General features: G+C 33.7%; 1 protein-coding gene across 14 annotated transcripts in view; it reads right to left on the reverse strand.

Annotated features, from left to right (window-relative positions):
• Positions 1-27174, reverse strand: part of LOC145252676 (carbonic anhydrase 2-like) — a 242182-nt gene that overhangs the window by 152129 nt on the left and 62879 nt on the right. The gene's annotated exons all lie outside the window — the stretch shown is intronic.

Below are 27174 nucleotides of genomic sequence, written 5' to 3' on the forward strand. Positions count from 1 at the left end.
AAGCAGATCATCAGGGAAGTTTTGGTTGGTCATAATTAGGAAGTTTCGTTATTCTCACTTACATTTGTTACGAATTTCTACTTTCATCACATTTACTGAATCTTTAAAATTCGGATCGTCACATTTACTATTCTTCGTCGAATGGGTGCATTTCTCATTTAATAGAGTGGATTTGTCAAAAGCTAATGATATTCATATTTGTCAAGAAATACGTGCCGTTCTTTAAATAAAAAAAAGCCAGTCAAACAAACTACATGTTTCATTTGAAACCTTATGTGGTTTGGATTTTCACATTTTGGGGTAAAATAAAAACCTTTATTGCCCGATTAATCGTAGAAGTGCTGAGAAAACGACTCGATTTCTGATTGGTTCGCAAATAATAAAACTGGTTAAAGTGAAAGTTGTCTATAAAAGTATTAGCGTTTGGGGAACTCATCATAAAACAATTGAACACTCTTTGTGTGTGTGTGTGAGTGTGTGTGTGTGAGAGAGAGAGAGAGAGAGGGGGAGGGAGAGAGAAAGAGAGAGAGAGAGAGAGTAGGGGAGAGGAAGAAGGGGGGAAACTAAAGTCGTTAGCTAATTGAAAACATGAAATAATGAATAAGAAAATTCTTTTCTGAATTCGACCTTCTCTAATTAAAAAAAAAAAAACATGGATTAATTTTCAAAATTCCCAAACCCAAACCTTAGCAACAGTTAAATTCCTGAAAGTGCATTTTCTTCACATCCAGAGCAACATAAATTTTCGTTTTTTATTATTGTCACACACCCATGTTCCAATGAATTTTTCTTGTTTTAGGGTTGCCGACAGAACCGACCCATGTTGCGTCAATATCCAGAATACAAAGTGTGCATTTCGAACGATTGATAGAACAACACATGCTGCATTCGTACATCAGATCACATTTTGTGCCTCTTTCGTAACCCAAAATACGTCCTCATAATAACCTACACGACACATAGAACCACATTTGGTCAATCAATACACCGAATACGACTCTAAGCGACTTCCACCACATCTCTTCGAATTTTCTTTTCTGACAACAAGAATTTATCACCTATCTTAACATTACTTTAGAATCTTCTCTTTCCTTTCTCTGGACTCCAAAATTTCAGCCATTTAGTATTCTTCGACTACTAAACTTTAATGGTAGCATCTGCTTTGGTAATGAATGTATAAAATATTATTTCAAACGTAAGCGTGACAGACCAAGAGACACATCAACAGATATATAAGAACACGTTGCTTATGTATACTGATCTTTATACCTTACGATTTAAACATATGTTAATCAAATAATATCGCATCTATTTATGCTGATGCTGTGCATTGATATCGTTTAAAATCACGTGTGAAGTATCTTGGATATTTGGTATGGAATGGACGATTGTAATACATAGCTTTGCTATTGTGTACCGTTTTGCAAAGAATGTAAATGCATCGTACGCTTTTTTTAAAATTACATTTTCATCCCAAACAAGGCACATTGACACTTTGGTGTAGAGAGCTACTATCAGGGACATAAGCTACTGGGGTACTATGTAGGGAGTTGGGCAGTAAGATGGTTCATGTTACACTTGCACTTCTGTATATCAGTACAGTTGGGAAAGCAGGGAGCCGAAATGGAATTTCAAAGTCTAGCGGTTTTGGGGAAGAAACTACTGGAGTAGAAAGCTCTCCTACATCTAGGGATCTCTACTGTGTAGGGGTGGGATTTAGCTGTTTGTCGGGTTTGTTGAGGGTATTTACGTCGTGGGAGCACAAGTGCTTGCAGTTCGTCAGAGCATTAACCATTAAAATACTTATAGAACAAGCAGAGGGACGCAACATTTCGTCGGTGGAACAGAGGCTACAGTTCAGGACCTATCAGGTGAACGACTCTCTTTTGAACCTTGTCTAGGAGTGAGAGACTAGTAGCAGATGCACCAGCCCAAATATAACAACAATACTCCATACATGGGCGAATGGTGGCCTTATAGGGGTACAGGATACTTTCGGGCGTTATATATAGCTTCTATAGTTTGATCTACAAAGAATAGATTACTACAAATTCAGCGACTTTTTGTTGAATAATTTGATGAAGTGTCGCACAGTTTCTTTTTTGAACGTTAAAGTAAGGGATAGGGGTTAGGAGTTAACCTTAGGGAATTGGGTTCGGATTTTAGTCTCTAACCACCTATTCTTTCGAACTCTCTTTCTACTTGACGATGAACCAAATCATCATCGGTAAGGAAATGACGTAATGGGTTTGCCATATTCAAGTCAAATTCGTTAAAAAAATAAAACAAGCAAAAAAACAAACAAAAAAAAACACTTTCACATAGGGATGTTGGCAATTTTTATGTGATCTCTTCCGTAAGTACCCGATGTCTTTCAATCATCTGATTTTCACACACACACACACACACACACACACACACACACACACACACACACACACACACGCACGCACGCACGCACGCGCACACACACACACACACACACACACACACTAATAATAATTCTCAATAATAACAAATCATCAGCATCTGTAATAGAAATAGTATAGTAAGTTTTTCTCATTCCTATGACGACACATTTTTATGCGTACATTATTTATCTAACTTACAACTACTGTGAACAATAACATTTTTATCTGCTGCTGATTTAACTCCCTTTGATTGAACACTCTAGTTAAATTCCTACTACAAACAATACAAGTTACAATACAATCCTAAACCCTCTTTTTTTTTTGTTGGAAATAAATATTGATTGTCACGTTTGTCATTTTATTTTCTGCATTGTTTGTCACGTTTTAAACTATTTTAACAAAGCCCACGATAATACAAATTAAATAGCACAACCTGTTACAACCGCTGATGTCGTAATATCAATAATAGTAATAAAAAATTGATAATTGTAGATAATGTAGCACTAGAAAAGAGTTAAAATAAGTACCCGTTTTCTTCTCGTGGGAGAAGTTGTGTGTGTGTGTGTGTGTTTTATGTATGAGGTGGGGGGAGGTGGCCATACAGGCAATAGATTTTCTTACGCCTATATAAAATAGATTAGCGATTAAAAAGCAAAGGAATGCAGCGTTTAACCAATCTACTTAAAATGCCTTCTCTCATAACCTGTTTCATTATACGTATTTGCTGTTGAAATTTTGGACCCAGTTAGCTGCTAATCTCCCGACCCCGTGTCTATATTTTTGATGTTCATTTATCAACAACGATATCTGTAAATCATAAAAAGATAAGGTTTTTTTTTTAGGGTTTTTGATTTTATCCATCGTCTTGTTCTCACGACTTAATCTTTTTTTTTATTAAAAGATGTCATGCATCTCCAGGCATAGAGATTACTTGGCACGCCCATATCTTCTTAAAATAGCAGACCATCTTATACAGCAGGGGTCGTAAACAGGACACAAAAGGGCGATTACAAGAGAGAGAGAGAGAGAGAGAGAGAGAGAGAGAGAGAGAGAGAGAGAGAGAGAGAGAGAGAGAGAGAGAGAGAGAAAGTGGGGGGGCAGAAACAGAAAAAAAAAACCCTCAGAATATCAGCAATAGAGGTGCCATTAAATCGAGAGGGGTGATAAGATTTGGGGATTAGGACGGCGGCACTGATAAAAGTACAACATTTTTTCGCTTAAAAGTGACTTTACAAAACATTAGAATACCCGTCCTAGGACGGATAAAATTACTTCCTCGAACAAAACAGTTTTGCACCACTTTTATGCCTTCTTACAAAAAAAAATAAAATAAAATAACAAACAAAAAACAAAACAAATAAACAAACAAAACTAGATTAAGGGTTTTCGGGGTCGGTGACAACGAATCTGATATTCAAACCTGTTGCAAATTTATCGTGTGCATGGTATTAAACACCCTGAGACTATTTTGCACCATTTATTTCGCCGCATTCGTTAACGCTACGCGCGAACGGTTCTCACTGAAATGCGTTCGTGCGCGCATGCATGTAGTCACGTGACGTTTCGCAAGGCGCATGAATACATGGCGGACATTTTAAATCACAAATAGTTTTCAGAAAATAAAAAAATAGTGTTCACTTCATTTAATAGTAAAAATAACGATGTCAGTAAGTTTTCACGAGCGGTTTTACAAAAACTTATTTTTATGTTTTTCGTTCTTTTTTTTGAGGGGGGGATAGGGTGTATTCAATTATAGAACTTACATAGTTTTTAACAGGTGCTTCTGCAGTTTAATTAACCGGTTTTGTTTTCGTAAGTTACGCGCCGACATTAACCGAGCAGAAGAACCGTTCTGTTTACATTTGCGAGTGTTGTCCCCCCCCCCCCGCCTGCAAATGTAAACAGAATTTTTGTGAAATATCAAATGGTTTTTCTGCTCGGTTAATGTCGGCGCGTTATTTACGAAAAAGAAAGTTAATTAAACTACAGAAGCACATGTTAAAAACTATACAAGTCCTAAAAAAAAAAGTTTTTGTAAATTGCTCTTGAAAATTTAATCTTTTAGATCAATTAAAAAGCATTAAAAACTACGTAACAACAAAAATGAACCACTTTTTATCTTTTTTTTTTTTTTTTAATTTCTTATTATTTCAAATATCTGCTAAAGTATTGTCCGCGATGTGACAAGTCACTTTACTACGCGCGTTTGCATCAGCGTTAACGAAGGCGGTGAAATGACGCAAAATAATCCCAGGGTCCAGAGGTTAATACCATGCAAAAGGTAAATTTGCGACGGATTTAAATGCCAGATCCGTTCTTAATATTATATGATTTTCATTATAGAAAATTGAGATTTAGAAGATATTGCTTAATTGGCTATTGATTAGGGTTAAAGCTTATGGAGCAAATTAAGTACAAATTTAAGATATTTGAATTTTTAAATGGGAGGTTGTGTTAATATTATGCACCCCCCCTCCTTTCAGACTCCCTTAAATATAAAACAACGAAAATGGAAATTTATGCATTAATTGATGTTTACTGTCTATTGGGTATTAGGTAACGATCAGCTTAGTCAGTACAAGATTGGTGAGCATTTGGAAATACTAAGCGCTGTATGTGATCTCCCCTGATTGAGATATAAATGCGAATTGGAGAACGCACGTGAATTTGTATTCTTCACAAACTTCCACTTTTGCGTAGGAGGTGGAATACCCTACAAAGAGCAAATACCACAAAAATGACTGATTATTCGAATATCTCTTGGTAAAAAATTCAGAAAAAATCGGAGATATATGTCTTTTTGTCAAGGACTTTCACCTCTTCTTTATTCCTTTACATAAAACCAAAGCAAACTAAATATACCCTACATTACCCAATCTACGCCTAGTAACTTTGTTTCAACATTCATAAGAATTGATTAATTAGTTTAGGAGTGAATCTTATGCATATAAATATATATGCACTTTTCTAACTTTTTATAAATACAGGTATACAGATGGGTGAAACGTGTTTCTCTTATTGCCTGGAGAAGTGCCAGAACAGACCCTATTGACTATACCATAGATTGACTGATTCTTTCCACATTGTCAGTGAACCAATTTCACTACTGCTAATCAAAAGGTATTAAAAAGACTGTGGACACATTTACTAAATTCATTAAACTTTAAGAAAACATACTTGTTAAAGAGGTTCACATTGTAAACATGAATCTCAATATTTTACCAATAGCTGGAGGGTTGTGCAGATTTATACTTTTCAAGTTTTAAGTTACTTGACAAAGCGACAAGGTGGGTTTAGGGTGGGAATCGATATCCAGCCCCTATGATCTTCACCGAGGTGAACGATTTATATGACCTTCACCGAGGTGCGCGACTTGACACACAAAAATAAACCGCCTCTTAATCACCTGCTAACGCACGCGTCACTGTAACGTCCAATGACAACAACAACAACAACAACAACCTTCTCACTCGACCTGCCTCTATACCACTATCTCAATCCCTTCTCTTGTGCATGCGCCTGTAGATTCCTGACAACCTCGAGACTTCCGCTTATAAAAACCCAAGTTTTGTTGTCGCGCATGCCTATACAAGGCACAAACACGAGGGCGTTTGTTGTGTTGGTAAGTATTACAGCCCCCCTCCCAAATGGACCTTCCTGGGCGAGTAGTTAATATCAGCCCTGTAGACATTCTGAAGTGGTCTAATATAAAATAGTTTGACCGCAAAGACAGAGCTAATGTCTGTGAAGATATCCTCATGAAACCGAACAGAGCATATACTACAGTTTGATCCTAGTCAAAGCAATACAGAAGCACACTTAATTCATTAATTCATACGTCAGATGCTTTATTACAAAAATTATTGCAAAGAAAATTGATGTAAATTTTAATATTAAGGGAAGATTTATATTTAACTTTAATATTCGTTAACATTATCCTTTTTAAGCACAATAACAGTCAACAATACAGAAAGTCCCTGTCTCGATTATCCAAAACTGGATCGTTGTACCATTTTGTCTTGATGAGAATAAAACTTGTCCACAAAACATTTCCATTTTGTTATTCTGGTTTAAGTTGCTTTAATTCGCGTTTATCTCTATTTTTGGAATTCTGCATATTAGTGATCGGGTTAGTTAAGTGGCGTTTTAAAGAAAAATATTTAAAAATATTTAAAAAGAAACAAACACTGTAGCAATCAAATAAGCATAACGCATAATGACTTTATTTTATTAAATACATCAGCTAACATATCAGTAGTAAAAAAAAAGATATAAGTCAATAATAATAGTGATTACATCAGTCTACCAAAGTAAGAATGGGCCAAAATCTTATCTCGACCTTCTCCATATTGTAATAAAGTATTTCCGAAGTTCTACCATGGAAACAATGTTACGAAGAAACTATTCATTGATGAGGTTGGAATTTGGCATAGTGTTTACTAGTATAAAAAGCATCAGATTCATACATCAAATTTGGAAAAATCGGAAGTTGAAATTCTGTCCAAATTCTGACCAAAACCAAACTTTCAAGATTAAGGTCATGTAAGGGCGGTAGTTCACTGACTACAATAATGATCATTGTAGCAAGCTTTTACGATGAATAGAACTGAATTTATCGCTACAATTTTGACTTCCGCGTTTTCTGTGGCCTTGACTAAAGCATTTATCACATCTAAGTTAGACTATTATTGATATTTTAAACAAGTTTAGTGACGATTAGTTGATTAGTAGGTTGTACACAAATAAGCAAAATACATAATGTCACATAGACTTGATCAAAAACATAGCCTCATTAGCGGCTTAGAAAAAAATATACGTTTATCAAATCGATTATAATTTTTAATTATTTACATATGTATTCAAATTTTCTTTGGGTGTTGCTTTACGGTAACTTTAATTTGATTGTATTCTCTACCACCTATAGCAATGGCCAACGACTCTTTATCTGAGAGTACGTCTTTCAAGCTCCTTGGCCTAACGTTCACAGGAAACGTGAGTTGGAACAATTACATTGAGGGCATTGCCAAGGCCGCTGCGAGGAAGGTGGGCTTTCTCTACCGAGCTAGAAAACTACTAACACTCGAAAGTATCCTGTACCTCTATAAGGCAACCATTCGCCCATGTATGGAGTATTGCTGTCATATTTGGGCTGGTGCATCGGCTACCAGTCTCTTGCTCCTTGACAAGGTTCAAAAGAGAGTCGCAAATCTGATAGGCCCTGAACTGGTATCTAAGCTTCAGCCTCTGTCCCATCGACGAAACGTTGCATCCCTCTGCCTGTTCTACAAGTATTTTAATGGTGAATGCTCTAACGAACTGCAAGCACTTGTGCCCCCACGACGTGAACACCCTCGACAGACCCGACAGGCTGCAAAATCCCACTCCCACACTGTAGAGATCCCTAGATGTAAAAGATCTTTCTACTCCAGTAGTTTCTTCCCCAGAACCGCTAGACTTTGGAATTCCATTCCAGGTCCCTGCTTCCCCAACTGTACTGATGTGCAGAAGTTCAAGTACAACGTGAACAGACATCTTGCTGCCCAAATCCCTACATAGTGCCACAGTAGTTGTTGCCCCTGATAGTAGCCCCCTACACCAAAGTGGCAATGTGCCTTGTTTGGGGTGAAAATGTAATAATAAAAAAAAGAAACTTAAGCATATTTTGATTCACAAGATTAATACTTAATTATTGAAGTTGTGACAACAATCTAATTTATGCATGTTTACATGATGAAGAGAAGCTTTGTCACGAACGCACAGGGTACATGACGACGACGACGACGACGACGACGACGACGACGACGACGACGACAACAACAACAACAACAACAATGCATCAGCATTTGAAGTCTCGTTCCCATTCTCAAAATAACGTGTCTCTGCTGACAAGCTTGATTCGTGTATGCGTACTGTACTGTGTCTGAGCAGCAAAATTCTGTATAACCTTCAAAGCTATTTTGTGTTTACCATTCATGAAAATTTTATCAAAAAAAAGAAAAATGGAGTCTTGAGTTTTAACGTTTGCGCACAGTAGATCACAACTATGAATTACAATCACTGTTTACTCAAAGGAGACAAAATATAGTTTAAAGTGAACTATTATTTCTGACGTGAATTTCCATAGAAATTGAATGGTATGGAATGCTAACAGTTACAAACTTTTTAGTTGCAACTATGATATATGCAGTGCGGATTGAATAGGATATTAGACGACGATCTTTGCAAATGTATGGTGACTCACTGATAATTGAACTAATATTATAAATAACGAATGAGAACAATGGGTACAAGCGTGAATGTTATGCAGAGTTGAGAATGGGCGAGCATTTAGTAAGTGCTAAGTTTACAAAAATTAAATAGAAAAAACATGGTTAACGAAGAAAACATATTTATATATGAACAATTTTACAGTTTATGTATGAAAGATATTTAGAATGAGTAAATGGTTCTTTTAGAAAAGTTAAACATTCTCTTGATTATAGAATATCCGCAGCATGTCACACGAAGCAAACAAAAGTGTTAGACGGGTATATATCTGTACGTTTGTTTTATAATTGTGCATATGCGACCGTTGTCAGTATGTGATTATGTGAGAACTTGTATGGCTGCGTTTAGTAGCCATGTGTCTGCAGTCGTTGTCAGTGTGTGAATATGTGTGAGTTAAGAAAACATTGTGCGTATGCGACTATTGTCACTTGTGTGAATATGTGTATGAGCTTTTCTGCTTTTATTTGATTTTTTTATTTCGCATCGGCTTGTTAACATAAGCGTTTCAAACGAGCGATAATTATTCTTATCACACATCTATTTGTCTTTATTCCGCAGACGGCGAAAAGGAAAAAATAATCTAAACGAATGGAAGAAGAAATAGAGTAGCTTATACAGGCTAGCAACATTTTACGTTCTTTCACATCAGTTCTCGCATCCTCATATTGCGCATCCTCATATTGCGCATCCTCATATTGCGCATCCCCGCATCCCTTTTTACAAGCATTTAATAGAACATTAATTCGAGTGCAAAGTTGATTTTTAACACGTTAATACAGATATGGTGAAACCAACCATTCTTTTGCGAATCGTTAGCATTCCGATTATAGTTTTGTCACAAACATGCAATAAATAGTGGTTTAATCGGCGAAGGTATATGATCTGATCTCATTTCTGTCTTATTTTGCATCTTATATCTTTTAATTTTCGAATTGATTATCAATTAAGCACCACTTATTCAGAATAACTTATTCAGTAACCTTTTGAATAAAATTATTTGTTCAAAATTTTCAGAACAATTAAGTTTTATGGGCTTTTAATCCGTTAAAAAACATTTAAAGCAGGAAATCATTAAAAATGATGTAAGCATTTCATGATATAAATGCAGTAATTAATCGATAGCAATAAAAATGAATTAATTCAACATTTTATAGGACAGGTAAATGAAGTATACGTTCGCTAAGATATTTTGAAATTTTCAGTTTCGTTGGTGCTGAATGTGTTAGTAGAAAGATTAGATGCGAAAATAGAAAATACAGTAAAATATCAACATGCCTTCTTTTGAGATCATTTTTTAAAAAATTCACTTGAAATAGAATAGCTTAGGTTGAGATTTAAAATGTTCAATGAATCAAAAAAAAAGTTTAATCACTCTTTCGTTTGTTTCATTATCATTTAAAAAAAAAAAGTATTTTCATTAAAATATATGATGTTCCAGCAGTTGTGTACACATTATGACATTGAATATCTCGAAAACTAATAAGTATATAAAAACGCACCTGTTATATCTCACAGTTAATAATCTGATGCCAAACTTACGTTCTTTTTGTGTAATGTCTTAACATTGCAAAAAAAGAATCATGTATTTAATGATACTGGTTTCATCATACTACAATTCCTAGTTCAACAGAAACAAGAAATTAAAACGTGCCAAAAACCTCTTGAATTTCAGCATTTATTTATGAATTTATCAATCTTATAATGGCAATTTTATTTTATATTTAACTATATTAACCTACTCAGCGTTGTCCGGGATGCAGTTCAGCTTTTAATTTCCAGTTGCACATATTTAAAACTTCAGATAGACAACTTCTATTACATTCTTGTTTTCTTGGGAAAGTTTTTTTTTTAGTTTTTTCTGTTGTTTTTATAGTTTCGTGTTCAGATTTCTACTCAAGGAAGACAAATCAAAGTTCAAAGTGAACTATCATTTCTGATGTGAACTTGAATGCCAACAGCTGCCAAAATAACCATAAATTGATCAAATTCTTTAAAATACAATTAAAGAATTCAACTTTATATATTCCGATTTGTCGAATAAACTTTCCATTTTTATTTTGGGTTGCTTTCCAGTCCAACGGAAAGAATATCAAAATGTTAGCTAATCATAATGTAATAACAAAGGTTTTGCGAATAAAACTAAGAATTGTATGTTTTATTATAATATCTGAAAGAGCATTTTAACTTTTTTTTAATTATACAAGAGAAAAAATATTTTTTATATTTGGTTATGATTGTGTTTATAAAGTATAACACTAATATTCAAAATTTATTTTAGTTATGATTGTGTTTATAAAGTATAATACTAATATTCCAAATTTATTTTAGTTATGATTGTGTTTATAAAGTATAACACTAATATTCAAAAGTTATTTTAGTTATGATTGTGTTTATAAAGTATGACACTAATATTCAAAATTTATTTTGGTAATGCTTGTGTTTATAAAGTATAACACTAATATTCAAAATTTATTTTGGTTATGATTGTGCTTATAAAGCATAACACTAATATTCCAAATTTATTTTAGTTATGATTGTGTTTATAAAGTATAACACTAATATTAAAAATTTATTTTAGTTATGATTGTGTTTATAAAGTATGACACTAATATTCAAAATTTATTTTGGTAATGCTTGTGTTTATAAAGTATAACACTAATATTCAAAATTTATTTTGGTTATGATTGTGCTTATAAAGCATAACACTAATATTCCAAATTTATTTTAGTTATGATTGTGTTTATAAAGTATAACACTAATATTAAAAAGTTATTTTAGTTATGATTGTGTTTATAAAGTATAACACTAATATTCCAAATTTATTTTAGTTATGATTGTGTTTATAAAGTATAACACTAATATTCAAAATTTATTTTAGTTATGATTGTGTTTATAAAGTATAACACTAATATTCAAAATTTATTTTAGTTATGATTGTGTTTATAAAGTATAACACTAATATTCAAAATTTATTTTAGTTATGATTGTGCTTATAAAGTATAATACTAATATTCCAAATTTATTTTAGTTATGATTGTGTTTATAAAGTATAACACTAATATTCAAAATTTATTTTAGTTATGATTGTGTTTATAAAGTATGACACTAATATTCAAAATTTATTTTGGTAATGCTTGTGTTTATAAAGTATAACACTAATATTCAAAATTTATTTTGGTTATGATTGTGCTTATAAAGCATAACACTAATATTCCAAATTTATTTTAGTTATGATTGTGTTTATAAAGTATAACACTAATATTCAAAATTTATTTTAGTTATGATTGTGTTTATAAAGTATGACACTAATATTCAAAATTTATTTTGGTAATGCTTGTGTTTATAAAGTATAACACTAATATTCAAAATTTATTTTGGTTATGATTGTGCTTATAAAGCATAACACTAATATTCCAAATTTATTTTAGTTATGATTGTGTTTATAAAGTATTACACTAATATTAAAAAGTTATTTTAGTTATGATTGTGTTTATAAAGTATAACACTAATATTCCAAATTTATTTTAGTTATGATTGTGTTTATAAAGTATAACACTAATATTCAAAATTTATTTTAGTTATGATTGTGTTTATAAAGTATAACACTAATATTCAAAATTTATTTTAGTTATGATTGTGTTTATAAAGTATAACACTAATATTCAAAATTTATTTTAGTTATGATTCTGCTTATAAAGTATAATACTAATATTCCAAATTTATTTTAGTTATGATTGTGTTTATAAAGTATAACACTAATATTCAAAATTTATTTTAGTTATGATTGTGTTTATAAAGTATAACACTAATATTCAAAATTTATTTTAGTTATGATTGTGTTTGTAAAGTATACCACTAATATTTAAAAGTTATTTTAGTTATGATTGTGTTTATGAAGTATAACACTAATATACAACATTTATTTTAGTTATGATTGTGTTTATAAAGTATAACACTAATATTTAAAAGTTATTTTAGTTATGATTGTGTTTATAAAGTATAACACTAATATTCCAAATTTATTTTAGTTATGATTGTGTTTGTAAAGTATAACACTAATATTCAAAAGTTATTTTAGACCCAGTCATCGTTTTGGTCGTTATACATGACTTTAGTATAGTAGGTTTAATTACTCGCCTTCATGCATACAAATTTATTATTGATAAGTCTGATGAGAATCTAACTGAACAGTCACGTTTTTATTTGATATTTTCACGAGCACATAATTTAAGTGTTTTATTGCTTTTTCGTTTGTTCTAGTGTATCGTAATCGATTTAAAATGTTGTCCTTTGCTCTATAGAGATAGCTTTTATGCCAAATTCTGTTACAAATCAGGCAAGTTTTTGGCAGTATGGGCAGTGTTTACCTCAATGCAGGGCTATGCACCAATAACAAGGATTTGATAAATTACTTTGATTCTCAATGAATTGTCTTTTCTGTGGGCGAGGAGGTGATTGTCTTGTTTAAATTTTTCTCTGGAGAATACGGTTTTTGCATTTCATGCATCTTTCTTACATACGCGACACCAGATTCAATGTTTTTAAAAAAAAAATTTTTTTACAAGGTAGTCATCACTTATCAAGGCCCGTAAGCCACTCGGAGATAAAGGTTATTACGTGTACAGTACGTTAGTATTGGAGATTTGATAAAGGGTCTTACTTAAGGGGGCTGTTCATCAGGAATTTATTTATGCTGGACTTGAAGACATTCAGGTTGTAGTCAGGTGGGATACAGGCAACCGGAACAGAGTTCCACAGGCGTGCACTTCTAAGAAAGAAGCTTTATTCATGGAATCTACGTTTTTATTTTGGTACAGATAAAGAGTGGGGAAAATGTTTGACAGTGGTTTCAGCTAGACGGGTGTTTATCGTGAAAGATTGGCAAAGGGGGACCAGAAATTGGAGCTCAGACGAACACTTGCCGTGGTAGTAACGATAAAACAAAGATAGGCTCGCAACGTCTCTCCTGTGGGAGAGACGTTGCAAGGAAGAGAAAAGGGCATCACCCACTAAGCCACGAAGCCTATTTTGTACTCTGTCAAGGCAGGATAGGCTGTTTTAGCAGCTCCTGCCCAAATGTGGCAGCAGTACTCCATCCTTGGACGTACTTGGCTTTTATATAGATAGAGAATTGCATCAGTAGTGATATATCTTCTGGAGCGGTAGAAGGATCCCACCATTTTTCCAGCGACCTTGGCAACAGACTTGATGTACGTGTTCCATTTCAGGTCAGGAGTAAAGGTCAAGCCAAGAAGCTTATCAAAACATGGGGCATCCCCTAGACGAGAGCCATTCATTTCAATTGATGCCAGATGGGGATCAGAGCGTTGATGACGTAAAGATAGGAGCTTGGTTTTAGATGCATTAAAAGTAACCCGTCACCTCCTTCCCCACTGTACCACGCGCTCAAGATCATAGGAGAGAGAATTAGAGAGAACTTTGTCATTTACGGCCTTTGATGTGTTGCCATAGATGGTTGTGTCATCAGCATAGATGTCAACGAATGATTTAAGTATGTGTTTTGGGAGATCATTGATGTAGATCAGGAAGAAAGTTGGGCCTAGGATTGACCACTGGGGGACTCAAGCATTAATATTTAAGGCCTCTGATTTATGCCCATCAACCACTACTCTCATGAGCCTACCAAAGAGAAATGATTTAATAACTGAGAAAACATTTCCAGTTATACCGTAGCTGGAAATCCTGTGAAGTAGGCCTTTATGCCATACCTTATCGAAGGCCTTTGATATGTCAAGAGCAATTACCCTAGAGAGGAATCCTTTGTCGAGAGATTTACTAATCCTGTGTGATATAACCGTTAGCATATCTGCTGTAGATCTGGCAGAACGGAAACCATATTGCATGTCACTAAGAAGGTTATTTCTGCTGAGGTGGTTTACTACTTCTTTATTTAATATGGATTCCATCAGCTTACTCATGACACACAGGAGACTTATTGGTCTGTAATGAGAGGGAGATGACTTTTCACCTGAAATACAGGGCATACTGATGAGGTATTCCAGGGTTTTGGGAAGCACTTCTCTTTGAGGCAACGCTTAAAGCGTTTTGTAAGTATGGGGCAAGTTCTGGTTGAAGCTTTTTCAGCACAATGATTGGAATACCGTCAGGGCCAGTCGCTTTACTGGAATCAAGTTTCTTGATTAGCTTGGCGACCTCACGCACAGATATTTGCATGTTGCAGAGCGTGTTGTCCGTTATAGGAGGAAATACGGGGAGTTGATGGCCTTCGTCGCATAGGTTAGAATTAGCTGCAAAGTTCTTGGCAAATAGTTTGGCCTTGTCTGATGCTGACGAGATGACCTCAGGTCCATTGATGATAGTTGGGATAGAACGCACGCTTCTGTTCAGGATCCTGTTTGCCATTTGCACAAAACTGGTGGGAACCAAGCTGCTGCTCAGATATTTTGGATTTAACGGACTGAGCATATAGCTCTCTTGCATTTTTTATTACTCTTTTACAGTGGTTGCTGGCAGTCCTGAAAGCAGCTTTAGTCTCAGTGCATCTATTACGTTGGTAGCTATGGAAAAAGTTATTTCTGTGCGCGATGGCAGCAGCACATTCAGGGGAGAACCATGACTGGCTGTTAGGTTTTTATTGGAATTTTTTTATGGTATGAATCGGTCTATGCCTACAATTAGCCATTCGGTCAGGCCTGATACTATGGAGGGCACATTCTTTTTAAACATGGAATGCAGGCGTAGATCAGATATAAGTGTACGGAAGCTATCCCAGTCAGCCGTAGAGTATCGATATACAGTACGGTGGAGAGCTACATCTGAAGACTTATTGCATTTCATTTTTATCTTAACTGATACAACCGAGTGGTTGGAAGATCCCAGAGGAGACAGAACGGAACTTGAACATAGCTCAGGGGAAGTTGTGAGAAAAAGGTCTAGAAGGCTAGCATACTGACCAGTAGTATCGGGAACACAGATGGGTTCGTGAACAATCTGGCTGAGGTCATAGGCAATGGCAAAATCATGACAGAACCTCCCCTCATCTTGTCTTGTTCGAGTGGGTTAGCCATTCCACATTGTGTACATTGAAGTCACCACAAATATGGATGTTAGCTGAAGGGTGTGCAGACAAGATGTGGTCAATTTTCTCAGATATGCTCTTAAAGATAGTAACTCCGCTGTTATGGGGGCGATAGAGAGCAAATATAAATGCAGTGGTGTAAGCAAGTGCAACCCGGAAGCACATGTAAGGTAAATTAGGGTCTTCACTGGAGATATCCCTACCACACGGAAAGCCATCTTTAATGTAGGCACATATCCCATGTCCATAGCGATCTTGGGGGTATGATTTAGATGTTTAGTTAGAGTATCCTTTAATTATGAATTCGTCAAGGGAAGTGGTCGGCCTTGTGCCAGTTTCGCTTAAGAAGAATATGTCTGGTATCGTCTCCTGTAATTGGGGTTCAACCTCTGGAAGGTTGGAATGTAGACCCCTGGTGTTGGAGAAGGAGACATGGTAGTAGGGGGTCTACGTTGGAGGATGGGGTTCTAGATTTATTCGTGTGTTTTTTTCTGGAGATATTTCATGTTGAGGATTGGGATTTGTGGAACAGGTCGACAGACTTGGTTAGAGTAGGACAGGAAAGTAAGAGAAAAAGAGAGGATTTTTTTATGTAGCCATGATAAGGTAAAGCCGTAACAATTACCCACTAGTATCGCATCGAGAGGCCCCACTAGAAACTACTGCATGGTCCAGAGTCCATTCACCAGATGGCAATACAGCAGCCCCAGTATTTTGCACTTGCTGATAGGCCAGCATCCTTATTGGTTAATCCAAGGTTCGGGTCCCTGACTATCAGGCGGATAACGTCAGCCCAGATGAAACGTTTACCTCCAGCACCCTTACTAATGACATGGCCACAAGGATAGACATAGAAACAGAAGATTTCCGACATCTCAGGCTACTGTTCACGAAGTACTCTCCTCCTGTTGCTTGAATCCCTTTTAACGCTAATTATTAATTGGCAGTCTTCTATCAATTTTTGTAGTTTCAGCTTTGGCTCACTTGTTAATTTAGTTGAAACCCTGCGTCGAATTTTAGAGATTTTTCCGATTCTTGTACGAATACCAGACATTTGAACTAGTCACCAGTCAGTTCAGCAAGTTTAAAATCGTCGCAATTTATGTTGACTATTGATGAAAATGTTAAATTATTCACGTCATGTTTCATGGTTAACTTTAGGCATTTCCACATTCTGTGAAAAAACGCCGTTTTCCGGCTAAACAGTTCTGCTAAGAGTTTTACGGTTTCAGGAAACGTTAGATCACACATTTATCGCGGTAAAAAGTAATCCACAAATTGGTTGTGTTCTGTCGATCCCAGCTTACTAAGCAATTAACGGACCTTTTTAGAGTTCGTCGAATCGGTACAATGAATGTTATACCGGTCCTCATACTTTGTAAAATACAAGGCGAAAGATTGTTTTCTTCCGGGACCTATCATTCGTCGTTTTTTTGTGTTGTTGTTGTTGTTGTTGTTGTTGTTGTTGTTGTTCCATTTGGTATTTCCACAGTTGTGCCATAGTTGATTTGAAGTCTCCAATGATTGCTTTTTTCTTTTTAAAGAAGAGAGAAAATATTAATATCTTTGAACTGGTAAAAAATAATTTACAATTATCCACGTAGCCTTTTTTTTTAACGATCAACGCAATATAGAGCTTGAGGTCGAACGAAAAATATAACCCCTCCCTCACTGAATTAAAGTTCAACTTTTTCCATAGCAGATGAAAAGTTAAAATCAAGTTCTTTTTGTCGCAACATTTAATTTTCTCTTTGAGCGAAACAAAAATAATAACAAAAAAAGAAAACCGAGAAGTTACTAGTTTGTTAAGAAGAAAAATGAACTCAATTATGTTACCAGTTGTAAAATTTTATTATGTCTGTTTTTTGCCTGTTCTTTGTTTTTAGAGATTTATAAGAGTTCTGTGCAACTTGCAGAGTTATTTCTTTGTCCTTTAAGAGGTTTTGTTGTACGGGTTCTACAGTACCGGCTCTCGGAATGATTCGTTCGTAGTGTTTTTGAAATGCTATCTTGCTCGTTCGAATACTTCATTTCAAGGTCGATGTTGTCAAGGTGGGTACTTTGAATACCACGTTAGTTCGAATATCTTGTCGTTAATTATTGTGGCTTTAAGAAAGGGTCATAAAGAAAGATTAGAAAAATGGGTTTATGCAGACAAGAATATATTGAATACATAGAATGATTGCCTGTATTTTCCGAATGTTAAATTAGGCGTTGGTCATGATAATTCCCCACGAGAGTATTAGACTAGAGTTTTTTTGTTTTTTTTTTTTACATAGGCATCACCACTTATCAAGGCCAAGAGGTCACTCGAGGATAAGGGTTAAAGAGTGTACAGTAGAAATTGCACGATATAGTAACCGTTAGTAATGGAGATTCGGTAAATTTGTTAACATATGGAACGGCTCATCAAAAACTTGTTTACGTTAGACTTGAAGACAACCATATTGTAGTCAGCTGGAAAGCAGAAAAACGGAAGACAGTTCTATAGGCGTGCAGTTCTAAGAAAGAAACTTTACTCATGGAATCTGCGCTTAGGTTTAGGCACAAATAAAGAGTGGGAGAAACTAGTGATAGTGTTTTCTGCTAGACGGGTGTTTGGCGAGAGGGGACTATAGAATAGAACTCAGCCGAGCACCTACCATGAAAATAATGATAAAGCAGAGAGAAACTCGCAACATTTCTTCTGTGAGAAAGAGGCTGCAGGGAAGAGAAAAGGACATCCCCTACGAGGCTACGAAGTCTATTTTGAACTCTATCAAGGCAGGACAAGTCCTTTCTAGCAGCTCCTGCCCAGATGTGGCAACAGTACTCCATCCTTGGATGTACCTGGCTCTTATATAGATAGAGAATTGCATCAGCAGTGAGATATCTACTGGATCGATAGAAGGATACCACCATTTTTCCAGCGGCCTTGGCAACGGATTTAATGTATGTGTTCCACTTAAGATCAGGAGTAAAAGTCAAACCCAGAAGCTTGTCAAAACATGAGGCCTCCCCAAGACGAGAGCCATTCATTTCAATTGATGCCAGATGTGGATCAGAGCGTTGATGATGTAAAGATAAAAGCTTGGTTTTAGATATATCAAAAGTAACCAGCCACTCCTTTCCCCATTGTACCACATGCTCAAGATCAGAGGAGAGAGAATCAGAGAGAACTTGGTCGTTTACGATGTTAGATGTGCTACCATAGATAGTAATGTCATCAGCATAAATATCTACGAATGATGTAAGGATGTGATTTGGAAGATCATTAATGTAGATCAGGAAGAGAGTTGGGCCCAGGATGGACCCCTGAGGGTCTCCAGCATTAATACTGAGAGCTGCTGATTTCTGCCCATCAACCACTACTCTTATGAATCTATCAGAGAGAAACGATTTAATAATTGAGAAGACATTTCCAGCTATGCCGTAGCTGGAGATCTTGTGAAGTAAACCTTTATGCCACACTCTATCAAAGGCCTTTGATATGTCAAGAGCAATTGCCCTAGAAAGGTAGCCTCGGTCGAGAGATTTTTATCATTAGAAGAGTTCATCACGAGTGGATGAGTAAGTCCCCATAACAATAAACTACATAAAACGATATCGAAATATATATAATAAACTCAATTATAAAAACAAAATTTAACTATTATACATATATAAATTAAAATATATATTGTAATAGCGTAATAATAAATAAATAAATAAATACAAGAGAATTAAATAAGACATAACCTTACATAACCTCAGAAAAAAACTTGATATAAAAACTAAGAAAATAACACCCCAAGTATAAATTAAACTCGAACCAAGCTAAACACATAAAATAACCCTAGACTAATCACTGAGAAAAACACCGCTATAAAAGATTTTCATATATAATTCTCTCGTCTCACAAAACGCACCTCACTATTTTCCCCATTCGAAATCACGTTTACATTTACCCACTCTAACATATATGATATCCACTCCGAAATTAACTACATAAAAAACCTCATTCTAGATTACCAGATAGATAAAAAAACAAAAACAATTTTCCATCCACTCAGTCTTTTCAGAAGTATCTTACCGTTTTTATCCCATCTGTGATAAACAATGCACGCACAAATTAAACTACTAAGCTTGAATGAAAGAAATAATATATATATATATATATATATATATATATATATATATATATATAATAAAACTACCTTGTTAAACCCTAATATGGCATCTAAAATAAATCATAAACCTTTCTAAATCAATTAAATATATTGTAAATATATTGTAAATATATACACTTAGTAACATATAGCAACATTGCGACATAGAAAACAGAATATCACACGTTCTTTTATTAATAATTATTTCATATTTACAGACACAAGTGTTTCATGCTTTCGCAATCGTCAGTGTAGGAAGTGATAATTACTAATGGTCAGGAGATTCGAACCAAGTTACAAAGTCAACCTTTAACTTCATTAGCTAAGACGTTACCTTTTGGCCAGCAGCAATTAGAGAAGAATTAATGGAAATTGTTTAATTTATAAATTAATCTATAAATGCCAAATGGAGGGCATAATATAGTAAAACAGGGAGAGAATATTACAAAATACTTTAAGTTAAAATCTCTAAATTCAAATACATAGAAAACATGAAAAATTACACTGAAATAAATACTGCATTAAAAGAACTTCACAAAAACTTTTGAATAATCGATCTAGACAGTTATCTATAAACACAGAATTTCTATCAATAAGGAACTTTTTGGAAAAAGACACCGTCCACGTGTATCCGGGGAATAAATTATTTTCCAGTTTAAATCAATTGTACTCGTTTTCTTCGATCTCAGCAATGGGCTACGATTTTGCGATTCTGAGTCTATTTCAGAGGCCATTTATTTGTAATGATGAAACCTTCCTACGCATAACAAACGTTGTAATGTGCATTTTGTCAATAAAATAATTTATATTAGCTATTATTAAATCTACAATCGAAAACTTCATTAGTTTTTTTTAAACTGTCGTTATACACACACAAATACATATATACACACACACACGCACGCACATACGCACGCACACACACACACACACTCACACACACACACACACACATATATATAATGACAGGAAGACAGATAATTATTTATATTTAAAAGTTAGACATGAAGTGGGTGGGAGATCACGTTCCCTCGAAATGAGGACGTTTAATTGGACAGAAACAACATTTGCCTTGGTTGAGAAATATTGTTCCTCTTCTGAATGAAAAATAACACATACTACACTGTCAGCCCATGGGCCAAGAACAGCAACATGTATTGCACAAGAATGAATCCTGCAAATTGCTTCAGCATTTATTTTTGTATTTTATTGTTAGTTTTTTCAGCCCTACACAAACAACATTTGACATCAACTTTCCCTTCTTTCCAAATTTCTTATTCAAACCCTAAAATACAATTCCCATTTAATTGTACCAAAAATATAAAAAAGAAGACTATTCAAACGCAGTGGTCTTTTTGCATTTACTCACTAAACATTCACTGACACATAAAACTAACAGAAATACCTGCGTCTGTAAGTCGGTCCGTGTATGTATCTAAGTCGGTGCATGTATGTGTATATGTAAGTAAGTCTATATATATGTGTGCGCACAAACCAAATTGCAATAAAAGTCATACATAATTCATAACTGACGTTCCCATAAAATGTTTATTGTAAAGAACTATCAAATTAGATTTTTGTACATAGTTTGTGGAGATTAAAATTTTACTATGAAACAAAACCCATTTTCTGGTATTATTAAAGAAAGCTTTAAATGAACAGCTGCCTCAAGCTATTATTTTCTGTCTTGAAATTCGTACTGCATTACACATAAAATTGTTCCACAATTCCATCAAAATTATTACCACATCACACAAATTATGATTCCATTCCATCAATATTTCATATGTTGAAAAAACAAAAACAAAATCTATCATTTTATTGACATGGCACACAGCTGTTTATCTCCATATATAATATTTTGATTGCAGAAATTCCCTTCTGGATCAAAATACCGTAGGTTTGCAACAACAGATGCCAGATTTATTATGTCTAGAATATTAGCCATTATCTTGTGTAAATTTTGAATGACATTTCAGATACATTTAGTCGTTATAATAAAATCCTACATTTCATCCTTTGGGCAACAGCATCATAATCGCACCATCTTTAGAGGAAGTAGTTCCTATTTTCCCCCTAAATATAGCCTACCGCCCCCAGTCGGCACCGAGGGGAAATATATACGTTTTGCAGATGTTACATTTACATCGCCATTAACTGACTAAGACAAACACATATATACCACTACCTTTCTTGTAGTAGAATCACTAAATAATAACGTCTCCTTTGTGAAAGTCTGCTGCCTCTGATTAGCCATTCAATATTTCACTTTTTTTTTATTTATTTGTGTTCATCAAAACAAACAGCCTATTGTATTATTGTTTTTCTTTTTTTCTTTTAATTTTCAACTGCTATTCTCCGTTTGTCTGTTTTTAAAGTTATAAAAGTTCCCTTCCTTTGATTTACTGTACAAATATAGTTTCTGTCAAAACAAAAAGCCTACCGTAACACTGTTTTTATTTATTTCTTTTCATTGTACTGTTTTACTTTCTGATTTTTTTTTTTTGTGATAAAAGTTCTCTTTCTTTGAGTTACTGTACACAAATATCGTTTCTGTTTTGTTTTTTCGAGGGAGAGTTAGTTGGGTATTTGTTTACGCAGTAACTTGGCATTGTTGAAACCATAAAAAATATTTGATAAGCCATTTTTTCTTGCCGAATATATTTAATTGGGTTTTAACCAGCAGAAATATCTATTAAGTAATTTATTAGGACTTAACTTCCTTTTCTAATTCGGATCGCCTAACAACCTGGATTTTTCTCTTATTTAATTTTTTTTATAATACTAAGTATTCGTACAGTAATACCATATGCTATAATTTTTATAAGAAAGCCATTGTACCATACTTTCTCAAAGTCTTTAAGTATATCTAGGGTTACTGCCCTGGCATCCCCTGCCTTATCCCGTGCGTAGTATATACTTTCAGAGATTACAGTCAGTAAATCCGTAGTAGAATGGGCTTGTCTAAATTCATACTGTTGGTCGAAAAGAAATATAGTACTTATGATGTGGTGGACGTGCTTGTAATTAAGAACTTAGAGATTTTGGCGAAAAGCGAGAGGAGACTAACGTGACCAGAATTTAGTGGGTCAGTTCTTTCATCAGAATTCTTGTAAACTGGCACGATAGAAGCAATTTTTTTAAAATAGTTCAGGAAAGTAAGGTTCGGTAAGGCGTTCTTTAAATAGTTTGAAGATATCTGAGGCAACCTTAGCAGAGCATTTTTTTTTTAAATAGTATAGTTGGAATGCTCATTATATGTCATAAAGCATTAAATTTTTTTTTAAGATCAGTTGCAGATTAGTAATAATAGGCGTAAGCGGTTGACGAATGAATTCTGAAATTTTCACATAAAATATTTTCAATCTGTTCTGTCATACATTTGCACTATAAGAAAAATTAATCTTCTAACTTTAAATAATAAAAATGCAATCATACATTAATTAGTTTGTCTTTATGTTTTCTGAAAACTAACATATTTTACCTTTAATTGCTTTCAAATTTTTTTAACTATGTAAAACTTTAAAGCAAAATAATTATAACATAATACACTTCATGACAAAAGAGCTGCATTTATAGATTATCAGTGATATTTTGTAGCGTTCAATTAGTTTTATGCACGTCATAACAAACGGAAAATAATGGCATTAGAGAGAAACAGCGAAAAACAATGAGAGAGAGAGAGAAAGAGAGAGTGTGTGTAAGAGAGAAAGTAAATAAATAGAGATCTAAGGTGAATCAGAGAGAGTGAATAGAGAAAAAATTCTAGAGAGACAAAAATAGATGTTTAAAAATAAAGTTATCAAAATCCAAAAAATTCATTGCATTATTTATGTATACATTAATAAAGTGGGCCATCTTATGTAAGCAATGCAATAGAAATAAAAATCTGAACAAATGTTGGTTTCGAAGTCGAATCGAAACTTTATACATTCTAAGCTAAACTTTTGAGAAGACCTTTCTTACACCGAAAGCTTAGTAAACTCTCCCTATGTTCTTACACGGGTGAAACGTATTATTCTTGTGGAATTAAGGAAATTAAAATTGTTGAGGTAGTAAAAACTAACTTTACCAATTATTATGTTTGATAATTGATAACATGAAGAAAAAACACAAAGAAAACAAAGATCTACTGAAAGTAGCTCGTTGGGGCCACAACTCGCCGAATTTTCTACCATAGTACACATCATGTATGTTTACAATTATATATATATATATATATATATATATATATATATATATATATATATATATATATATATATATGTATGTATATATATATATATATGTATGTATATATATATGTATATATATATGTATATATATGTATGTATATATATATGTATATATATGTATATATATGTATATATATGTATGTATATATGTATATATATGTATATATATATATATATATATATATATATATATATATATATATATATATATATATATATATAGCTTTTACGACTAACGCTTTATTGATTAATGACTGAAAGATTTTAGCAAAGTGAGAAGATTGTTGGGCGACAATTGAACGGATAAGTTCTTTCACCGGAATTCTTTAATACTGATATTGTAAAAGAACTTTTCCAGCTACCGGGCAAACAAGATTTTACAAGGCATTTGTTGTAGAGTTTGGAGAGTACACGATTAATTCAGCAGAATATTTCTTTTATAACATAGCAGGGATGAGATTAGACTCACATGCATTGGAAGTGTTTAAATCTTTTTTTTTTTAATATTGCAGACATGAAAACGGATGATTTTCAGATCATCAAGTGTGCATATAAAGGAAATTTGGGAGAGAGTGGTTTGTGGGGTCTAAGGTGGAATTGGAGGCGTATGAGCCATTGTCAGATTGATGAGGAAGCATTAATGTTTAACTGACTTTAACGTATAAATATATAGTTACGCATACATACAAGAGTACTTTGAGCCGACTGCCAAATGCCATTTTTTTTATTTTGACCTTTAGCAGCTATTTGTATCGGTTAAAGAAAAATCGAATTTGTTTCACAAGTTCAAATCTCATATGTATCTAATTTTAACTCTGTAAACCAAAATTGAAAGAGGAGTATGATAGAGAACGTTACCAGACAGACAGACAGACAGAGACAAAGTCATTGTTATATATACTAGTAGGCTGTCCGGCGTTGTTCGGTCGTAAAATACGCTTAAATTACACACACACACACACACACACACACACACACACACACACACACACACACACACACACACACACACACACACAAACACACACACACACACACGTGTGTGATGAAATATGATAATCATTCATGCACATATATAATGTTTTTCAAATAAATATTAACAATTATATATCTACAGACACTAGTGTTTCATGCTTAGGCTGTCATCAGTTAAGGAAGTAATAATTACTGCTGAACGAGAGATTCGGACCCAGTCACTAAGCCGTCATTGTCTTCGTAAGCTAACATATTACCGCCATGCAACCAGCAATTGACACATGAATTGAAGTGAATTAATTACTTATAAATCCATATCGACGGACATTCATAAAAATCAGCCAGAGAAAGTATTTAACGACAGGCAGTCGGAATATAGCATTGTGTGTGTGTATTAACAAAGTTCTAAACCGTTTAAATTCTGTGGTCTGTAATCTATCTATCTATCTATCTATCTATCTATCTATCTATCTCTCTCTATATATATATATATATATATATATATATATATATATATATATCTGGATATATATATATATATATATATATATATATATATATCTGGATATATATATATATATATATATATATATATATATATATATATATATATATATATATATATATATATATATATATATATATATATATATTACACAGAAAAATATGTTGGACTTGAATCTTATGTTTTATTACTTCTTTTTGTCATCTATATTTTTGAATCGCTCGATCGACAATAGGAAACGATTTTTATGAGAAATTCTAAAAATAGACGCACCCCTTTTAAAACGCACAATACGGCAACACATATTTCGCACTTACGAGTATCGATTACATATGATAGAATGACATTCAAAATAATGAACACATGTAGTTATCTGTTGCGACAATGAAAAACTATATCAGCTGTCTAAAACTTTACATTTGTAGGTTACAATCGGAAATAGCTACTATTATTATTACGGCTATTGCTATTTATATGGTCCATTAACGATTGTATAATATTATTACGGCTATTGCTATTTATATGGTCCATTAACGATTGTATACTATTATTACGGCTATTACTATTTATATGGTCCATTAACGATTGTATATTCCACGCAAATAACAATGCTACAAAGTCAATGATCAGAGGATCCGTATGTATACAGTAGGAGACGCCGAACGTGTTATAGTTCAGTCATCATAACAATGCAATTTGCAATCCGCTCTGATCCATTTGGGTGGAAAAAAATAGAAGGTATTACTTTTGGAATGTCCCTTATATGTATGTAGACATCTGTGTGTGCATTTTCGGTTAAAAAAAAAAAACATTGAAAAAAGAAAAAAAAAGCCCTGAACAAAAAAACAGCTAAAGAGACTATTTTTCGTTAAACTTATATAAACAATCAAATCCCTTCTTTAAAACCTGAACAAAAACACTACATGAACAGTTTAAAGGAAAAATAATTGAATTGACTTCAGTTTAATATTGTTTTTCTTGCTTTTTTTCATCAACCTATTCTGGTTTGTGTTGTCCTTGTCTTTATGTACGGTGATGCAGTTGAAAACAAAGTCTTACACCAAGATAAACAACTTTTTCTTCTGCAATTTTTGTTGGGAAGTCTAATGATAGTATTACTTAAACAAACAATTTTTCTTCAATAATAGTGTGAGGTCTGCAATCGCGCCGGACACTCGTAAAATGCAAAATCTCACTTTATCTTATTCTTGAAAATCGTAAAAAGTAAAAAAACTAAAACTAAAACTAGTAATATGTGTTATAGGGTTGGGAATAGGAGTACACGGAAGTACTCATTTATTTGGGGGCAACGCTATGTGTACCTGTCATTTAATAATATCAAATAATCTTTTGTGTGTTTGTGTGTGTACCACACAGATAGGATTACTCTATTCATCGCTTACTTTGCTCATGGCGAATAAAATTGCTTTATTTCCGGTACATTAATCGTTGTCATAGAAATTCGAAAAAAAAAATGCAATGTGAACTGATATGTGAAATGAATTCCTCACAAAGAAGACAATTTTTAAAGTTATTTCTCATTTGTCAAAATGGAAATTAAAATGACAGTAATTTAGTATTTCCTTTTTAAATA

This window comes from Euprymna scolopes, chromosome 29 (assembly GCF_053919585.1).
Source record: "Euprymna scolopes isolate OS-2025 chromosome 29, ASM5391958v1, whole genome shotgun sequence".
Taxonomy (NCBI): Eukaryota; Metazoa; Mollusca; class Cephalopoda; order Sepiida; family Sepiolidae; genus Euprymna; species Euprymna scolopes.